The sequence below is a fragment of the Sus scrofa genome, chromosome 7, assembly GCF_054392235.1.
Source record: "Sus scrofa isolate SSC_HxYL_T2T_F1_AM1 chromosome 7, Sscrofa_HxYL_maternal_Yorkshire_Landrace_v2.0, whole genome shotgun sequence".
Taxonomy (NCBI): Eukaryota; Metazoa; Chordata; class Mammalia; order Artiodactyla; family Suidae; genus Sus; species Sus scrofa.
This window is the reverse complement of record NC_139389.1, coordinates 11,899,162-11,918,424: the sequence shown is the minus strand read 5'-3', so window position 1 is coordinate 11,918,424 and position 19,263 is coordinate 11,899,162. Positions and strand designations below refer to the sequence as shown.

The 19,263-nt window shown below is 40.3% G+C and overlaps 1 protein-coding gene across 3 annotated transcripts in view; it reads left to right on the top strand.

Moving 5' to 3' along the window:
- LOC110261786 (uncharacterized) overlaps positions 1–19,263 on the top strand; it is a 321,102-nt gene that overhangs the window by 182,571 nt on the left and 119,268 nt on the right. For 2 of the 3 annotated variants that reach the window (XR_002346325.2, XR_014809663.1), the window contains exon 4: positions 6,906–7,017. The exons of the other annotated variant lie outside the window; for it this stretch is intronic. The gene's annotated coding sequence lies outside the window, so the exon portion shown is untranslated. The remainder of the gene's footprint in view (positions 1–6,905; positions 7,018–19,263) is intronic. 3 annotated transcript variants of the gene reach the window in all.

The window sequence follows — 19,263 nt, the reverse complement described above, 5'->3', positions numbered from 1 at the left end:
AGATCTAACTCTGCCAACTCAAAATTAGCCTTACTAATTCAGATAAATATTCCCTGGGGGTGTTCCTGTCATAGACACATTCATAGCACGTGATTGCTCTCATCTGAATTTAACTGCAGGTAAAAGCTATTCCATTAACCCTCTGAGCTAATGAGAATGACTGCTTCAGTCTCACCTAATCTCCTGAAGGAATTTGGAATGGTGGGGAGGGGGGAGTTTGACCACTGTTAACACGAAGATGCACGTGAAAAGCATAAAAACTACACATCACCAAGTACATGTTAGTTGTCGTTGCGTAGACTTCAGGCAGATGATAGCTTTAGTTTCAGACATTACTCTGGCTGAGGCTGATGTTGAAATATCTCAGAAAGCGTTAACTAATCCAGTTTCTGAATAATACCAAAAGTCTAAGGATCAGACAGATAATGGGGGTTTACCCAGGACAAGCGCGCATGGAGACCCAGTGACAATGTCTCCATGGAAACCATGAAATCATTCTGTTGTTCTACAGATTTTTCTAATTTATCAAGTGCTTACCTGAGCCAGGCACTGATCTACGTGATGGATATTCAGGGTTAAACGCTGTGGACAAGTGGATAATGCATAGGATGTGAGAGTTGAATTTTTTTTTTCAAAGAAGGAGAGAGTCTGTTGAGTAACTGGGTGGGTGGAAGTCTCAAATGGAAAGCTGAAGGTGGGGCAGCTTGTGGGGCGGGAACACTGGACACCCGGGAACATTGGGCAGATGGTGGGAAATACTAAACTTTCATCCCAGCCCTGCCTCCTCCAGTCACTGTGATGTTGAGCACAGATTCAGCTCCCATTCTTGCTTACTTGATGACTGACAGGAGGATGTTAATATCTTCCCTTATCACCTCTCAGGGAGTTTGTAAGTATCAGATTAGATAATAAAAGTAAAAAGCTTTGAAGTCCATAAGCCACCATATACATGCTGGGTATCAGTATTGTCAGCACCTCTGAGATCAGTGACCAGCATCTCAGTCATTGAATACAGGTTTGATAGAATTCTACTAAAACATTAAACAATATATTTTAAAGACCTAGCCAATCAATTTGCTCCCCATTAACATATTCATAGAAGAAAGCTGAATACCCAGGAGTTTCCACTGTGGCTCAGCAGGTTATGAACCTTACTGGTAGTATCCATGAGGGTGCAAGTTTGATCCCTGGCCTTGCTCAGTGGGTTAAGGATCTGGCGTTGCCCTGAGCTGTGGTGTAGGTTGCAGACACGGCTCAGATCCTATGTGGCTGTGGCTATGGCATAGGCCAGCAGCTGCAGCTCTGATTTGCCGGGGAACTGCAGGAGCAGCACTAAAAAGCAAAAAAAAAAAAAAAAAAAAAAAAAAAAAAAAAAAAAAAAAGAAAGAAAGAAAGGAAAGAAGAAAGCTGAATACCTAGCCATGTCTCACATCTTCATTATAACCCAGTGGCACTAGCAGCATTCTGATCATGAACTCATGACTGTATTCTGTATCTAATGCACTCTGACACCGTTGAAAGGAATTTTGTTTTAGATTTTTAACTAGGAGAAAACTCACAACGTCGAGATGTCGCTTCCAAGGTTAGTGAGCCTAGTCAGAAAGAACTTTGAAACTGGGAAGAATCAATCATTTCTGGCTTTCATGGGATAATAATCCATAACTGACATTAAGCTAAGAGCCTCCTTACTGTTTAGCAAATTTGCAGAGAAACCAGGCCTCTGGATTTCATTATGTGCAACAGTGGTATCTTGGTCCAAATATTTTTTCATTGTAGCACCATTTATTATTTTCAAAGAATATAAATGATCTAAAAGTTCAAGAAGAGAAGCTTGGTTAGTTAAATTACAGCATCTACCTACAATGGACTGTGTTTGCTTTAAAAAGAATTATACTATAACAATAATATAATATAATAGTTTGTTATACTATAACAAACTATTAAGTGAAAAAGCCAGGTTATAAGCTTTGTGTCTGACATAGCCTCATTGCTTTTTCAAAATACGTATTTATGCATGTTATATATACGTAATTCTTGTAAAGTTTTGGAACAAATTCAAATATAAAGAAAAATTACCAGGATAATACAAAAACTTTTTTCCTGAGCCACTTGAAAGTAGATTGCTGATATGAAAGGCCTCAAGTGAACCACTCTGAGAACTTGTTTTAGTCCCTGAAATTGGAGAAACACAGGGTCTAGTGCTTGACACCTGCCTGGGGAGGGAAATGTCAGCACATAAATGGCCTGCATTTCCAAACTGGGGGGCCCAGGATGCCTGAGATCCCTTGGGGCAGAGGTGACCTCTGCAGAAGGAGGCCAACCTGGGTCATTTTAAGAGGACCTGCTCCCAGGAAGGAGAGGCCTGGAGGCCAGTGACCAGTGGAGAGTGTGGGCCTGTAGAAAGCGGAAACCAAAGACAGCTCATCAGCTGCAGGCAGAGGCAAAGGTCCCTGGCGATAGCAGCATTGAAAAGAACCTCTCTGCTGAGCACAGGCGGGAAATCAGCATTTGGATTCTCTGCCACTCAGGGGCCCAGCGTGATGCTATGGGAGCAAGCAAGAGCCCTCATGCACTTACCTCTCCCTCCTCCCTAATCTGCAGCCCTGGAGGAGCCAGGTACTGCCTGGCAATGTGGAAGGAGGAGGCGGGGCGTAGAAATGGAGTAGCTGGCCATGCCCGCACCCCCTCCATGGGCATCTAACCCAGAGCAGGATGGACCAGAAGCTTAACTGTGTAGGACTTTGCAGGGACTGGACTTCTTTCCTGAATGTGACCAGTACACTTGTTATGGTTTTGAAAAATGACTGGAAAAGCTCTAGGATCCACCCAAGATTGTGTTCAGGATCTGGGAAGAGCCAGTTGAGGGAACCTGTTTGAAAAGGCAGAGGTGGAAAATAATAAAGTGATTTATACCTATACTCTATTGAGCTTGTCTGATAAACTGGATACATAATACATAAAAGAAAACATTTAGCTTGAGCATGAAACATCTCTAAATGTGAGAAAGAGTTCTCATTTTAATGAGCTACTTTTTTTTTTCCAGCTTTACTGTGATATAATAGACATATTGTGTAAGTTGAAAGTGTAGTGTATCAGATGTAGGCCCGCGGCTACAGCTCTCATTTGACCCCTAGCCTGGGAACCTCCATATGCCACGGGTGCAGCCCTAAAAAGACCAAAAAAAAGTGTAGCGTGGTGATTGCAGTCATCACTGTTTTTTGCCTTTTGTAATCTATTGATAACTAGTTTTCAAAAATTATCTCCATAACCATCCCACTACATGTTCCATTTAATTGTTGTGTTTGTGTGTTTTAAGAATCCTGCTAGCAAAACAACATGAATAATACTTCTTTCATAAAATACCTCAGGAAGGACATTTTAAATGTTATCCATATAGTAATTCTCTAACACACTTCCAAAGAAATAGTAGCTTATACATAAACCCTGACACAACCCGTCATCTCAGGAGATACTGAATTAAGCTTGGGAAAAGAGGATATTACATTCTGTTTCTGTAGCATTCCATTTTATGCTTGCAAGACACCCGTCAACATCGAACTGGCAACCATAAATTGCCCAGGGCACTTACTTAAAATGTGACCCAAAGTACTGAGATCTCAGATGCCAAATATCAGTTTTTAACTTATGATTTTTAAAGTTACTGGTTCTCTCTAGAATTACACAAATTCCATTTCCCCAGCGGCTGTTTTATCATTTTAGTTTATCCTTCTGGTTGTCCTAGAAACAGGACCAGAATTATTCATTTTCAGAAAACATTTTTTATTGCTTGCATGGCAAGTTCCTCCCATTATTTTAGTAAATAAATGAATTGAATGTTCTTTGAAAATAAAATGCTTTGAAGCACATAGGAAAAGATTACAAGAAAATTATGAAACCTCAAGTTCAAAAAGAAAACCAGAGGTTTGTGAGAGTCAGCTAAATTCTATGCCAACACGAGCTTCTGATATTGTCCTCTGTTAGATTGTGTGGCTTACAGATCTGGTTTGCTTTTTTGCAGCCCTTATTTACCTATGGGGGTCACAAAAGTCACCCCATTGGCATATGTGTCCACATGTCATCCAGGAAGGACACAGTGTACCTGGAGGGAGGTGGTGATTGGACAGGCAAAGGTAACTGCTGGGAGGTGAAGTGACATCCCTCCTGAGGTCCTCAGATAAGCAAGAAAGAGACATCTTTACCGGTACAGAGCAGGCAGACAGGTAGTTCCAAGCTTCTACGACTGTGTTCTATGACTCTCTCTCTCACAAAGTATGGAAAAGTATGAAGCGTAATCCCATCTTCATGCCTCCTGTCCAAGGAAGAGCAAATAATAAAATCATCCATTTGATAACAACTTCTCGATGCCACCAAAACTGAAATGCCTTCAGGATAGGAATCAATTAGCAGGTCTCAGTTTTATTCAGTCTCTTCTTCCGGTTTCAGTGCAACTTCAGGGGAGTCCATTAGTTGCAAGGGTACCACTTGCCTTATCTGCAAACACTCCTTTATTTTTTAGAAAAATTAATTTATTTATTTTGCCTTATAAAGCTCTTACATTTCAGAAGGTCGTGATTTGGTTTTCAATAGCCAGATCCTACTTTTGACTTTTAAAAAATTCCAGTTTGCCTTTGTAGGAATCTCCAAAACCAATCAAGTTTACAAGGAAAGATGGTTGGAGGAGAGATACTTTTAGAACATTTGCAACCATCACTGCATCATTGATAGATCATGCAGCCTGGTGAAACAAGAATACATGAATAATATATCTGGCTTGTCTGCAGCCAGCCCTGTGGCTTAACACCGTGGCCTAAATTACTAGAAAAAACTCCATAGTCCTTTCTGCCCTTAAAAAAAAGGGTATGATTCTAGGTAAAGGGACTTTAGAATTCAACAAATGACATAAAATAGTTTTTTAAAAATTCATAGAACTTAATATACCACCACCATAATTTATCCATGAAAAGAAAGCATTTTTATGTCTGAAATGATAACAATGCCAGTAGTTGTTATTTTCACATGTTGAAAACAGTTATTCAGTTGTTTTGCTTTTGAATGAGAAGATCCCACCCTCTCCTGAACCCCCACAATTATGTCCTATGTTCCTTTAAGTCAGGAAGCACTGTTTTATTTGGGCTCTGTATCAGGGGGAAAATCCAGTGGCAACATCAGCAAGATCTCCTGGAACTCTCTGTATGAAATTTTCCAAGGTTTCAGATTTCTGAGATTGAAGAGTGTGAAAAGCATCTTGAAAACAAGGCAATAAATGATGTATTTGGACAGAAATCTCTAGGATTAAAAAAATAAGAGGAAACTGCTGGCTCCATTTTGTAGTAATTACGAAGCAGACTGGAGAGCAAAAGGACATATGCTCCCAGAAAATATCATGATTGCCACAAAGTTGACCAAGTTGTGTTGTGGATAAATAGGGGCTCCAAGGTTCTAAGTCCTTTGGGCAAGAAAGACATTCCAGAGAAAGGAATAGAACAAGAAATGTTGGGTAAATGATGGGCGACTATGATAAACCATCAGATGTGATCATATGTCCCAGCTGCTGTCTTCTGGACCCACCGAAGAAACTGGTCATGATGGTTAATTTTATGTGTCAATTTAGTTGGGGCACCGGGTGCCCAAACATTTGGTCAGGTATTTTTGTGTTTCTGTGGAGATGTTTCTAGATGACATTAACATTTGAATCTGCAGATTCAGTGGATAGATTGCCCCCTTCCCCCCGACCCCCTGGTGTGGGTGGCCCTCATCCAATCAGTGGAAGACTTGAATAGAACCAAAAGACTGAGTAAGAGGGAACTCCTCCTGCCTGATTGCCTTGAGCTGGGACATCAGTTTTTTCGTGCTTTCAGACCTGAAATGAAACATTGGTTCTTCCCAGGTCTTGAAACTACCAGCCTTCAGTAAGTACTTTCTGTTCTTTAAGGAATGCATAGAAGTTCTTCTATTTGAAGATACTTTAACGTGAGTATACTAGGGTTCTCCAGGAAAACACAACCAATAGGGATACACACACACACACATAGGGGTGAGGTTTGTCCAAAAAAAATGCAAATAATAAAACTTTATGCGTGAGCCAGAAGTGGAGCGCAAAATGGTTGAGCAGTGGTCTAGCCCCTGTACAAACACAACCGGCTCAAGTTTGTGACTCATCATGCCAGGGGACAGTGGCAAGGGAAATAGAACTCCTCCTGGGATTACAAGAGAAACGTTTTCCCCAAGTGTCCTTGGAAAGAGAGCCCTGCGGGCTCTTGGAGGCAAGAGCTCCCTACAAAAGTTCTCACAAGGGAGTTCCCGCTGTGGCACGGTGGAAACATAGGAACCACGAGGTTGCAGGTTCGATCCCTGGCCTCGCTCAGTGGGTTAAGGATCTGGTGTTGCCATGAGCTATGGTGTAGGTCGCAGATGCCGCTCGGATCTGGCATTGCTGTGGCTGTGGTGTAGGCCAGCAGCTATAGCTCGGATTAGACCCCTAGCCTGGGAACCTCCATATGCCACAGGTGCGGCCCTGAAAAGACCAAAAAATAAATAAATGAAAATAGAAAGAAGACAAAAGTTCTCACGAGCAGCTCCATAGGACCACTTCACTTCATGTCCTTCCATGTGGGCAAATAAAATAATGTTAGATGTTATCTAGTAAAAGCAGTCATTTGGTGTTGCGAGACATGTTTCCCTAATCTTCTTCCTTGATTGTTGAGAGACATGTTTCTCTAATTTTCCTTGATTATCTACCAATAGCCCCTCCTCACGTGATCTCATTTAAGAAACACAATAAAAGCGGTGTGGTTGCTGGAGAGGGGGCTCTTGGTCCCTGAGACCTTGAGCCTCCTGGGTTCCCACTTTTTCTCTCTATGTCTTGTTATTTTTGTGTCTTGTTGTTTTGTTATTTTTTCCTTAAGTTCCGTAGCACCTGTTCTTCAGCGCCATCCTGCTGAGCTGGCCTCGGCAATTTGGGAGGCAAAGCACCGGCCCAGACACACAGCTCTCCAAAGGTCTCTCTTGATCTCGAAGGTAGTTTTTAGAGTAACCTGGAGCATGGTTCTTACTGGGGCATTGTAGAAATTTATTCTGGAGCTTAGGGCTGTCACAATGCGAGTGTGGCTCCTGGCAATTAGCAGGCAGAGCCCAGGGATGCTGGACATTGTGCGGTGGGTGGGAGGCAGCAACAGCCTGTCCCATATCCCTTGTGGGTTTTTAAATATAATGCTGGATATTTAAGTAGATTAAAAAAAAAACTTGTCATCACATTCTCAAAGGGACAGCTGGGGGGAAGGCAAGATGGTGAAACTTCTGTGGAAAAGAATCTAAAATGTTTGACCCAGCAATCCAACTTCTTAGGAATCTCCTCTAAAATTATACCTCCACAAATATTAAACAACACGTGTACAAGGTTATTTGTTGCAGCATTAATTAGGGGTTTTCTGTCTTTTTAGGGCCACACCTGCAGCATATGGAGGTTCCCCGGCTAGGGGTTGAATTGGAGCTGCAGCCACTGGCCTACACCTCAGTTCATGGCAACACCTGATCCTTAACCCACTGAGTGAGGCCAGGGATCAAACCCGTGTCCTCATGGATACTAGTCAGATTTGTTTCTGCTGATCCATGATGGGAACTCCATGTTGCAACATTAATTGTAATAAAGAAAAAAGATTGAAAACAATAAAAATGTCTGTGAATAAGGAATTGGCTGAATCAACTAAGGGACATCTATCCAATAGAGTATAACATAGCCGTGAAAAAAGAATTGGGAAGATTGACATGGAGTGACTTCAAGATATTTATAAGACCTATAGCATATAGGGTGCTACCTTTTTGTATTAAGAAAGAATAGGAAACCCCAGAAGGATAAGCCAAAAATGAAAATTATTGCTCATTACTCATGGAAGGTTTAGGGAGGAAAAATGGATGGAGAGGGCAGGATTGGGGTTAAAACTTTTCTTAAAGTAGCTTTTCAATAGTTTTAACTTTTATTTTTTTATTTTCTTCTTTGTCTTCTTAGGGCCGCACCCACACAGCATATGGAGGTTCCCAGGCTAGGGGTCGAATCATAGCTATAGCTGCCAGCCACAGCAACGCGGGATCCGAGCCGTGTCTGCAACCTACACCACAGCTCACAGCAGTGCCAGATCCTTAACCCACTGAGCGAGGCCAGGGATGGAACCCAAATCCTCATAGGTACCAGTCGGGCTCGTTACCACTGAGCCACAACAGGAATGCCCAGTTTTAACTTGTAGACTATGTTTATATTTCACCTATTTTTTAAAAACTACATCAAAAGGAAAATTAAAATTAAATGCAAACAGAAACTAATGAACATAATCATCACCATAACAAAGATAATGGCAAAGAGAATTATTTTCAATAACCTTTTAAAAAAATTTTATTGAAGGATAGTTGATTTATAATATTGTGTTAGTTTCTGCTATATAGCAAAGTGATTCAGTTTTATATACTTTTTCATATAAGATATGCAAATATATGGTAAAGGGGAATTTTCTGTAATGTTTCATTTGAATTAGAAATAGCATAAGAACTCAATTGTAAAAGTCCTTGTAGCCTTTTCCACAAAAAGGGACACCCTCAAAACAATGAGCACATCTAGTTCCCAGGTTTTAGGTCTAAATATCTCCCACTGAAAGAAATTAGAGACCCTCGGATAAATGGAAAATTCCAGTCGAAGGAGGGAAAAGCAAAGTTGCTTTCAAAGATGGATGACAGATATGACAAGAAATTCTAAGAATCCAGGAGTTCTCTTGTGATGTCGCAGGTTATGGATCTGGCGTTGTCACTGCAGTGGCTCAGGTTGCTCCTCTAATGTAGGTTCAGTCCCTGGCCCAGGAACATCTGCATGCCACGGTGTGGCCATAAAAAATAAATGATAAGAATCCAAATTTAGTACAAGATAACTGGCCTGGATTCGTCCACAAAAGAAGGGAAAAAAAAAAAAAAAAAAAAACAGTGTCATGTGAAAAGAAGGTAGAGGGATTGTTCTGGATTAAAAGAAACTAGTACAACATAATAAACAAAAACAATAGATGAATGTTGATTGGATCCTGAGTTTTAAAAATCACAGCTGTGAAAGTAATGGTTGGGTCAGTTGGAGAATTTTGCATGTAGACTAGATATTTGATAATATGAAATTGTTGTTAATTTTCTTTGATACGATAGCAGTGAATATGTAAGAAAATATCCTCCTCCTTAGAAGCTGCAAACTGAAGTCTATTGTAATATCTGTAAGCACTTTCAAATATAATTCTGGGGGAAAAAAGTTGACTTTGGGTGGAGGATATACACCGGTGTTCATTTTGCTATTCTTTCAATTCTCCTGTATGTTTGAAATTCTTCCTAATAAAAACTTGGGAGAATTTCTATTTTTTTTAGTGTAGGCTCTTACTCCATTTTGTGTATAGGCCCAAAATGGGTTTTTAGCATAGTTTTTAATCAGTGAATTTCCCAGGAACGTACCTTCTATGTAAATCAAGAGAGGGTCTCAGTTTTCTTTGGAATTTATCCAAAAGTTATTCACCATATACAACACACCTTTACCAGCCTGCACGGATAGGCTGGTGTCGCAGGTAAAGCAGCTGACAGCTTCATTTTGCCTTCTCCAGTGGTTGTGCTCAGCATTTAGTACTTATTGAAATATGCCTCATTGTATTATAACTTAATTTCCTTTTACGTCTTCTTCATATTCTAGCTAAAATAGTATTTTGATGTTTCTTAAAAATTGTGTGTGTAGTGTTTCTCAAGAAATTCATTTTAGAGTAATAAAAGGAATCAATATAAAGCTTTGTTCTAGGAAGGTGGTCTGATAGGGTAGGGAATTATTTGGTTGTGCGATGACCCATAGTGCACATTCTTCCGGGCAAAGCAGACAGGCGTGATTTTTCTCAACTAAGCTTTTGACAGAGATTGAATGGCAGCCCCATAAAGGGGACACCCACCAGGGAACTGATGGACAGCAGAGAAGCCAGACCCCAGCAGGCCTCAGCATAAGCTGAGATCTTCCGCTCTGATATTTGTGCTTGAAAACAGAAATACAGAAACAGAAAATAGAAAAGTTGCAAAGAGACAGATATGTAAGACTCTGGAAAGTTTGTTTTTGGTCGTTGTAAGGAGAGACTGGAGGTGCCTCTCTCTTTTTTTTTTTTTTTTCTTTTAATGGCATTTCAAGAAGTGTGTATAAGCACAGAAATTATCTTTTTCTGAACCAAAACTGGGATGTGGCTTGACAAAAATCGTCTGTGATTTCAAAAGGTATTATAGAGAAAGTTTTACAATGGTACAAAAATGAGTCATATCTAGTTAGACAGTTAAAGAGATTCTTTATAGAAAAGAAGAAAATTTACCTACTGCTTGGTCGAGAAAATACAGGACACATGTTTACCTTAAAATACTGAACAAAAGGTACAGAAGGAAGTGGCGTTCATTCATTCATTCAGCTAACAGTTATTAAAATTAAATGCAAACAGAAACAAATGAACTTAACACCGTAACATGAAGATAATGGCAAAGAGATTATTTCCAATAACTTTAAAAAATTTTTATTGAAATACGGTTGATGTATATGTGTGGATAAAAACAATGAGAGACAGTATCCACCTTCAAGGAGGTTACAATTTAATGGGAAAACAATTAACATGCAGTTAACCATTAGAATAGTTAACATCCGTGCTGTGTGGTGTGCATGTTGGGGCAGGGAAGCAGCGGGCCAGGAAACAGACACATTTGTTCATTTCCAGGCTTGAGGGAAGTCGTTATAGGAAGAGCTGCTTTTGTGGAGAGATGTGAAATCAAAGCTCTCGGTGAAGCAAGGTCATTATAATAAGAAGGTGAAAGATATCATCTTACCTGGTAATACAATACCAGAGCTAGAGGATTGCTCATGAAAAGGCAGAAATAAAGTGCTGCCCAGGTGAATTCTGCTTGAAAGAAGACAGCTATATTGTAGAATAACAGTAGGAAGTCAGAGCATAGATGGACCTTAGGATTCTAAGTGGTGCAGAAGACACTGGTTCTGACTATTTATGTACTTTCTGCCCAGGACCTGAACTTTCTTCCCATAGGGGGGACCCTTCTTTGTGTAGTCTTGGCAGCCACATCGCCCACCTTCCTCCCCACCTGTGGCAGGGAGGGTATGGAACACGACCTGGGGAAAGCTCAGCCCATACTCCAGCCTCAGACACTGATTCTCAGCTGAGCACATAAAGTACAGGGGGCAGCATGAATTCCACTTTCAGTGGCAGTGTTCAGAGGGGACATTAGCCGCTACACCAATGGCAGCATTCCAACCACTCGGTTTTTATGGCTCGCCCTTGAAGCTGTTCAACTTCCGGTGGTTTCTAACTGCATTCTGACCCCGTTCTTTGCTTTCTAACCTTGTTCTTCAGTTTTCCCATCAATTTGAGCTTGTCTCGATATTCTTGCAAAGGGTGTGTGGAGATGAGTAATTTTTTAGACAGGAGGAGCACAGGTGACGGTAAGCCAAGTAATTAACGAACAGAAAGTCCTTCTCAGCCTTCACGATGGGCACAATTGATGGGCAGTTGTAGGAAAATAGACGTTAAGAAGGCGGTGAGAAGTAGAATCAATGTGAGACAATTTAAAAGACAAAACCAGAACAGAGAACCAATGAGAAGCTTACAGAAAATACTGACAGAGGAATGTTGGGGAGGAAAAATTACACGGACATCCTAACGCCAGTGTGCGTAAAGAAAGCTGTCAAGGCGGGTACGGCAGAAGAAGACTTTCCTAGAAAAACATGAAACTATATCAACTGATGCAGAAGAGGTGTTAACAAAGCTCAATCTTGGATAGATCTAGACCAGCCCATCAAGAAAAGGTTGAAAAAAATTTTATTCGGAAGTGTTCATAGGAAAGAGTAAGGAGGAAAGAAACATTAAAGAGTTGTCCAGTTAAACTTCGTTTATAGGTTTGTGTTTTTAAGTCGATCATTCCACTATAAATGTAATATCAGAATACAGAAAAAAAATGAGCAAAAATTATCCATCCCTATTAAGCTTAATATAACCCTATTAGCATGTTGGCATGTGTTGGGTTTTTTTGGTAACATTCATTTTTTTTTAATTGGTAGTCATTTTGTATCCTGATTTTCTATTTTCTATTATTATATAAGCAAGTTTCTCTGCTGGCTCAAAGGCTTAATTAGTAGTGATTTTAATGGCTGCATACGCTATAAAGGAGATAACTTTGATTTCCTTGGTTTTAGATGATGTGTGTGTGTGTGCACCATTTACTGTGTAGCTACTATGTAAATAAGGCTCTAAATGCATTTTCTTTAAAATTTTTTAGTAAAGTATAGTTGATTTACAATGTTGTGCTAATTTCTGTTGTACAGCAAAGTGACTTATTAGTTATACACGTATATACATTCTTTTTTAAAAATTCCTTTCTGTTATGGCCTGTCCCAGGACACTGGATATAGTTCCCTGTGCTATACAGTAGGATCTTGCCCGTCTGTCCATTCTAAATGTAATACTTTGCATCAGCTAACCCCAGACTCCCAATCCCTCTCTCTTCCCCCTCCCCCTTGGCAACCACAAGTCTGTTCTCCATGTCTGTGAGTCCATTTCTGTTTTATAGATAGGTTCATTTGTGCCATATTTTAGATTCTGCATATAAGTGATATTAAATGGTATTTGTCTTTCTCTTTCTGACTTCATTTAGTATGATAATCTCTAGTTGTATCCATGTTGCTGTAAATGGCATTATTTCATTTTTTTATGACTAATACTCCTTTGTATATATGTACCACGTCTTCTTAATGTATTCATCCGTCAGTGGACATGCAGGTTGTTTCCAAGTCTTGGCTGTGGTGACTAGTGCTGTAGTAAACATTGAGGTGCATGCCTCCCTTTGAATCATTGTTTTGTCTGGGTATATGCCAAAGAATGGGGTTACTAGATTATATGGTAATTCTGTTTTTAGCTTTCTGAGGAACTTCCATAATATTTCCCATAGTGGTTGCACTAACTTACATCCCCACCAACAATGTAGGAGGGTTCCCTTTACCCCACACGCTCTGTAGTTTTTATTTGTAGACTTTTTTTTTGAGGGAAATTTATTTATTTATTTATTTATTGTCTTTTGTTTTTTTAGGGCCGCACCTACATCATATGGATGTTCCCAGGTTAGGGGTCGAGTTGGAGGTGTAGCTGCTGGCCTATGCCACAGCCACAGCAACATGGGATCCAAGCCATGTCTGCGACCTACACCACAGCTTATGGCAATGGTGGATCCTTAACCCACTGAGCAAGGCCAGGGATAGAACCAGCATCCTCATAGATGCTAGTCAGGTTCGTTAACTACTGAGCCACGACGGGAATGCCTTTGTAGACTTTTTATTTATTTATTTGTTTGTTTATTTATTTGTCTTTTTGTCTTTTAGGGCCAAACCCTTGGCATATGGAGGTTCCCAGGCTAGGGGTCCAATCGGAACTGTAGCCACCGACGTACGCCAGAGCCACAGCAATGCCAGATCCTTAACTTACTGATCAAGGCCAGGGATCGAACCTGGGTCCTCATGGATGCTAGTTGGATTTGCTAACTGCTGAGCCATCACGGGAACTCCTGTAGACTTTTTAATAATGCCACTTTGACTGGTGTAAGGTGGTACCTCATTGTAGTTTTGATTTGCATTTCTCTGATAATTAGCAACGTTGAGCATCTTTTCATGTGCCTGCTGGCCATCTGCATGTCTTTGGAGAAATGTCTGTTTAGGTCTTCTGCCCATTTTTCGATTGGGTTGCTTCATTTTTTGTTGAGTTGGATGAGCTGTTTGTATATTTTGGACATTAAGCCCTTGTTATTCACATCATTTGCCAATATTTTCTACCCTTCTGTAGGTTTTCTTTTTCCTTTGTTGTGCAACAGCTTGTAAGTTTAATGAGGTCCCATTTGTTTATTTTTGTTTTTATTTCTATTGCCTTGGGAGACTGACCTAAGAAAACATTGGTGGATTTATGTCAGATAATGTTTTGCCTATGTTCTCTTCCAGGAGTTTTATCGTATCATGTGTTATATTTAGGTCTTTAAGCCATTTTGAGTTTTTTTGTTCGTGTTGTGAGGGTGTATTCTAACTTCATTGATTTACATGTAGCTGTCCAGTTTTCCCAGCACCACTTTCTAAAGAGACTTTTTTCCATTTTATATTCTTGTCTCCTTTGTCAAAGATTAATTGACTATAGGTGGGTGGGTTTATTTCTGGGCTCTCTATTCTGCTCCATTGATTGGTATGTCTGGTTTTGTTTTATTTTGTTTTGTTTTTAACCAATACCACAGTCTTTTGATTACTTTGTAGCTTTGTGGTATTGGTGGTATTTTGTAGTTTTGTAGTATTTTCTGAAGTATGGGAGAGTTATGCTTCTGCTTTGTTCGCCCTGCTCCTCAGGATTGCTTTGGCAATATATGAATTTTCTTTAATCCTCAAAAAATTCCATACATCAAATGTATGATCACCATCACATGTTCAGAGAAGTTCAGAAGTAGGCAATAAAGACTATTCTCAAGTTTGCCCAATTCCAAGCCAGTGCCTTTTCCGTTACACCATGGCACCTCCTGGTTAGTTGTTTCAAGTTTTTTTTTCCTCTGAATAACACTGTAATTAGTATCTTCAGGGTGATAATTTTTCCCTTAGTTTGGATTGATTTCTTAGACGAGCTACCCAGAATCAGAATCATTAGGTCACAATAATATTTTTGCATCTCAATACATATTACCAAATTGATTTCCAAAAGATTGAATGTCCTTTATAGTGTTGTCAGTAATGAGTAGGAATAGTTCAGTAGACTTCTGCCAGCACCGATCATTTTCCTAATTTAATAGTATAATTTTCTTAATTGTCTGGCAGAGGTTTTTGATATAATTGGATAAAGGAAAATGGTAAGCTACGTAAGGCAAAGATACTTGATTTTTTTAGTTTAAAAAATGTTTTCAGGGAGTTCTCACTGTGGCACAGTGGGTTAAGAATCCAACTGCAGTGGCTAAGGTAGCTGCAGACGTATAGGTTTGATCCCTAGCCTGGCACAGTGGATTAAAGGATCCAGTGTTACCCCAGTTGTGACATGGGTTGCAGTTATGGCTCGAATTTAATCCCTAGCCCAGGAACTTTTATGGAAGTTCCTGGGATAGGGACTTATGGATGTGACCATTAAAAAGTTATTTCAGTATGATAGATAGCATGTCAAGAGGCCTAATCAGTCACCATTCCCCCTTCTTTCCTGCCATCAGAACCCCAAAGTTCATCAAGAATCCACATTCTCCTGCAAGACCTCTGGGAAAGCTGGCCCCATGTCATCTCTATGGGAACAGATCTTAATTAGTTTAAACTGATTGTGCATGTTTTATGTTTTTTTGTTTTGACTGCACCTGCAGCATGTGGAAGTGCCCAGGCCAGGGATTGAACATGCACTGCAGTTGCAACAGGGTCACAGCTGCAGCAGTGCAGGATTCTTACCCCAGTGCACCACACGGGAACTTCCCAAACCAATCACAGTAATTTAGGAAATGGCATATGACCCTATTCCGATCAGTGAGCAGGGAGTGATTCCTGGGAAGAGCTTCTTTGCCATTGTCTTAGGAAATGACATATGACCCTATTCCAGTCAGTGAGCAGGGAGTGATTCCTGGGAAGAGCTTCTTTGCCATTGTCCCCATTTTTGCCTCTGGACATTTGCCAAAGTGAGGGTGGGATGCTTGGAACAGCTATAGCTATTTGCAACCATGAAAGGAGCTAAGTGACATATAGAAATGGGCAGGTCAGAAAAGTAGAAAGAACATAGGTCCTTAAGGATGTGATGGAGCTACTTAATTGACCATCATCATATACCTCTCCGACTAAACCGCTCGACTTATTTGATAACAAATCCCTTATTGTTTAAGCCCATTGGGCCTGGGTTTCTGATGCTTTGCCGTTCCTTAAAGCAGATGTTATCCCATCTGCTACAAGGATGAGACACAAGGAGTCGGAGGCCTTGATATACTGCACTCTGGTATCTCCAGTGTCAGTTTTGTCCCATCCACAAACACTGTAGTGGAAACTGGCAGAGTGACCCAAGAGGCTGAATAGGGCAATAGAAGGAGACAATGTACAGTAAGTTTATTTTCTTTAGGAAACTGTAACTTGCAAAAGTGGGGTAGATGTTACCCTTCCTGGTGAATCTGAGTCAAAGCAAACCTTGACAAGACCAGGCATGATTTCCTTCTTTAAAACCATGAGTTCACGGACTCCATCCAAGGTTTGAAATCTATGATCCCTGAAAGAGGAATCCACAACAAATGAGAAGAAGCCAGGAAATGAAACTCACATACAGTCAAGTTTGTTTGGAGTTTAGGTTGACTGTCAGCTTAGGAAAAGCACTTCCTTTCTTGGTGCTTCATTTTCCTCAATTACAAATCGAGAACACTGGACTAAGCGATTTTTTTGGTATTCGTTTTAGCGCCAGATGATTGGTTCTACCAATTTCGAGAGGGACAAAAAAGTAGTTGATTGTGCAGCATTTCCCTGTAGCTATTACTCTTATTATGGTTATCACTAATACTAGAGAAAAATGGGAGGTACGGGGGTAGAGAGCAAGTGCTCTGGGATCGTACAAATATGGGTTCAACTACACTCAGAGGTGTGATGGGGGATGTCGCTTAACCTTCTAAACCTTGGTTTCCTCTCCTGTTACATGAGAATTATAATACAGTTCCCTTAAAGGACTGTCATGACAAATGAGTTAATGCATGTGTAAAAAAAAAAAAAAAAAAGCATAACCCATGGTAGGCACTCAGTAACCTACTAGCTGTTGTTATAAATGCTAATTATTATTGTTATTATTAATATGGCACTCTACAGTTTATGAGCCAGGATTAGTACCTGCATCTCCTAACTCAATTTTGTGTTCTTTCTAATACAACTCACAGCCTTTCAAGATACAGTTGTATATCAAACTCCTAAAACACAGAGAAAAAGAAAATATATTCAGAAAGAGCCATGTTGTATAAACATCACAGTGCTATAACAACAGATACACTATAACAACACCAAACCATACCCTCTTCCGTAAAGCTGCCTGTATTTGCCACTCTGCTATCTCAGAGGATCCTCAACCCTGTACCAGAAGTAGGCAGCTAATAGCTTCCTATTCTCTGCCCAAACCAGAATATTCAGGCTTTCCTCCCTTCTGTGAAATGTTGACCATGACCCTTGAGAGGTCCAGGGAACAGTCCACAGTCTGGGTGGTTAGGTGGCAGAGTCAGCTCAATTCTTTCTAGGAAGAGAAGCAAAGTAGAAAATCTGAGGCCCAGGAGTAGCTCTCTCTCGAATTCAAAGTCAGTTTTCAAATGTGCACTATTCTCAAGGTAGGCGAGAGGGCAAAAAAAGTTATTTGAAAATAGAAAAAGAAGCCATTAAAAATCCAGCAGCATATTTAGTGTTAGAGGGTAACCAAACAAGAAAGAAGAGAGCAAATAGACTGAGAGAGCCAGGAGCAGAACAGTGCCAGCCTCTATAGGACGGACTCTACCTCATCAAAGTTTCTGTGGCTTTTAGAAAAGAAATCCATGTTGTGTCTGGCTCTGGAAGAGTACAGTCAGGCCATCTCTATTGCATGTGGGGGTTTTGTTGTTTATTTTTATAGAACAATAGCCAGTGTAACATGTTAATATATTCAGGCTACTGTTCGGATAAAGTAAATGGTGAGAAAGGTAGTGAAGATATCTTTTGACACCACTTACACTTTTTATCTGAAGGTCATAATAACCTTTAAGACAGATAAGAATAAAAAGCTTAAGAGGCAAAGACAATCAAAAGGAACTCAGTGAGCATGGAATCTTCCTTCTTTCTGCTTCTTCTCAAAAACCTTAAATTCTCCACATTTAAAAGGGCATGCACAAAGAGGTTTTAAGATTAAAATCGAGGCTAAGAGAAACAATTAAAATTCCCACTTTGGGAAATCCCATTGTGGCGCAGCAGAAACAAATCCGACTAGGAGCCATGAGGTTGCGGGTCCCTGGCCTCACTCAGTGGCTTAAGGACCCAGTGTTGCCGTGAGCTGTGGTGTAGGTCACAGATGCAGCTCAGATCTGGCCTTTCTATGGCTCTGGCGTAGGCTGGCAGCTGTAGCTCTAATTTGACCCTTAGCCTGTGAACCTCCATATGCCGTGAATGTAGCCCCAAAAAGAAAAAATATTCCCAAATTAGAAACTAATACAATTAAAGGGAAATCTGAAATAACCAATTCTGCGGTCAAAACTCATAAATGTAAGAGAAAAAAATGCCTAGACACCCCTACTTGGGATCAGAGGGGATGCTAAATAACTAAGGTCTCAAAAATCTCTTGAGTAAGATCTAGAAACCCCAGTATTCCATGTCTAAGAGAATGGGCAGAGGAAATCAGGGCCATATTAACATGATAATTAAGGCCTTTAGAGTATATGTTCAAAATTTTAAAGACAAGCAACATTCAACTAATGGGAATTTTACAGGTACAATATTAAGGAAAAAGATCACTTTTACCAAGAAGAGGAAATGAAGTATAGATTAGGTGAACAGAAGGAAACAATGAATTCTCTTAAAAAAAAAAAGTCAACATACATTTTCAGTTTTAGAAAGCTGCTCACATTATATTTGATCTAAGTGAGAGATGGAAGATGGCCAGAATGGAAATGTATTATAACTGGAAAATAAGGACAATAGGAAAAAGTTAATAGAAAGTTCTGAACTTCCAAAGAGGCCATGTTCCAAATTCATTGTCCTAGGCTATAAACTCTACAGTGTGTTGTAGCAGTTAGGTTCTTCTTCCCACACAGAACTAAGAATGTGTAAACATGGAGTTCCCGTTGTGGCACAGTGGTTAACGAATCCGACTAGGAACCATGAGGTTGCGGGTTCGGTCCCTGCCCTTGCTCAGTGGGTTAACGATCCGGTGTTGCCGTGAGCTGTGGTGTAGGTTGCAGACGCGGCTCGGATCCCGCGTTGCTGTGGCTCTGGCGTAGGCCGGTGGCTACAGCTCCGATTCAACCCCTAGCCTGGGAACCTCCATAGGCCGTGGAAGTGGCCCAAGAAATAGCAACAACAACAACAACAACAAAAGACAAAAAGACAAAAAAAAAAAGAATGTGTAAACATATCACATTGGTTGAGGTTTGAAAAGATTTTTTTAAAAAACTAAAAAAAATAGGAATGGGGATGGAATGGAGATTTAGGCCAGAGTGGAACAAAACACCTGTGCTAATCCAGGAAGCAAGAGCAGG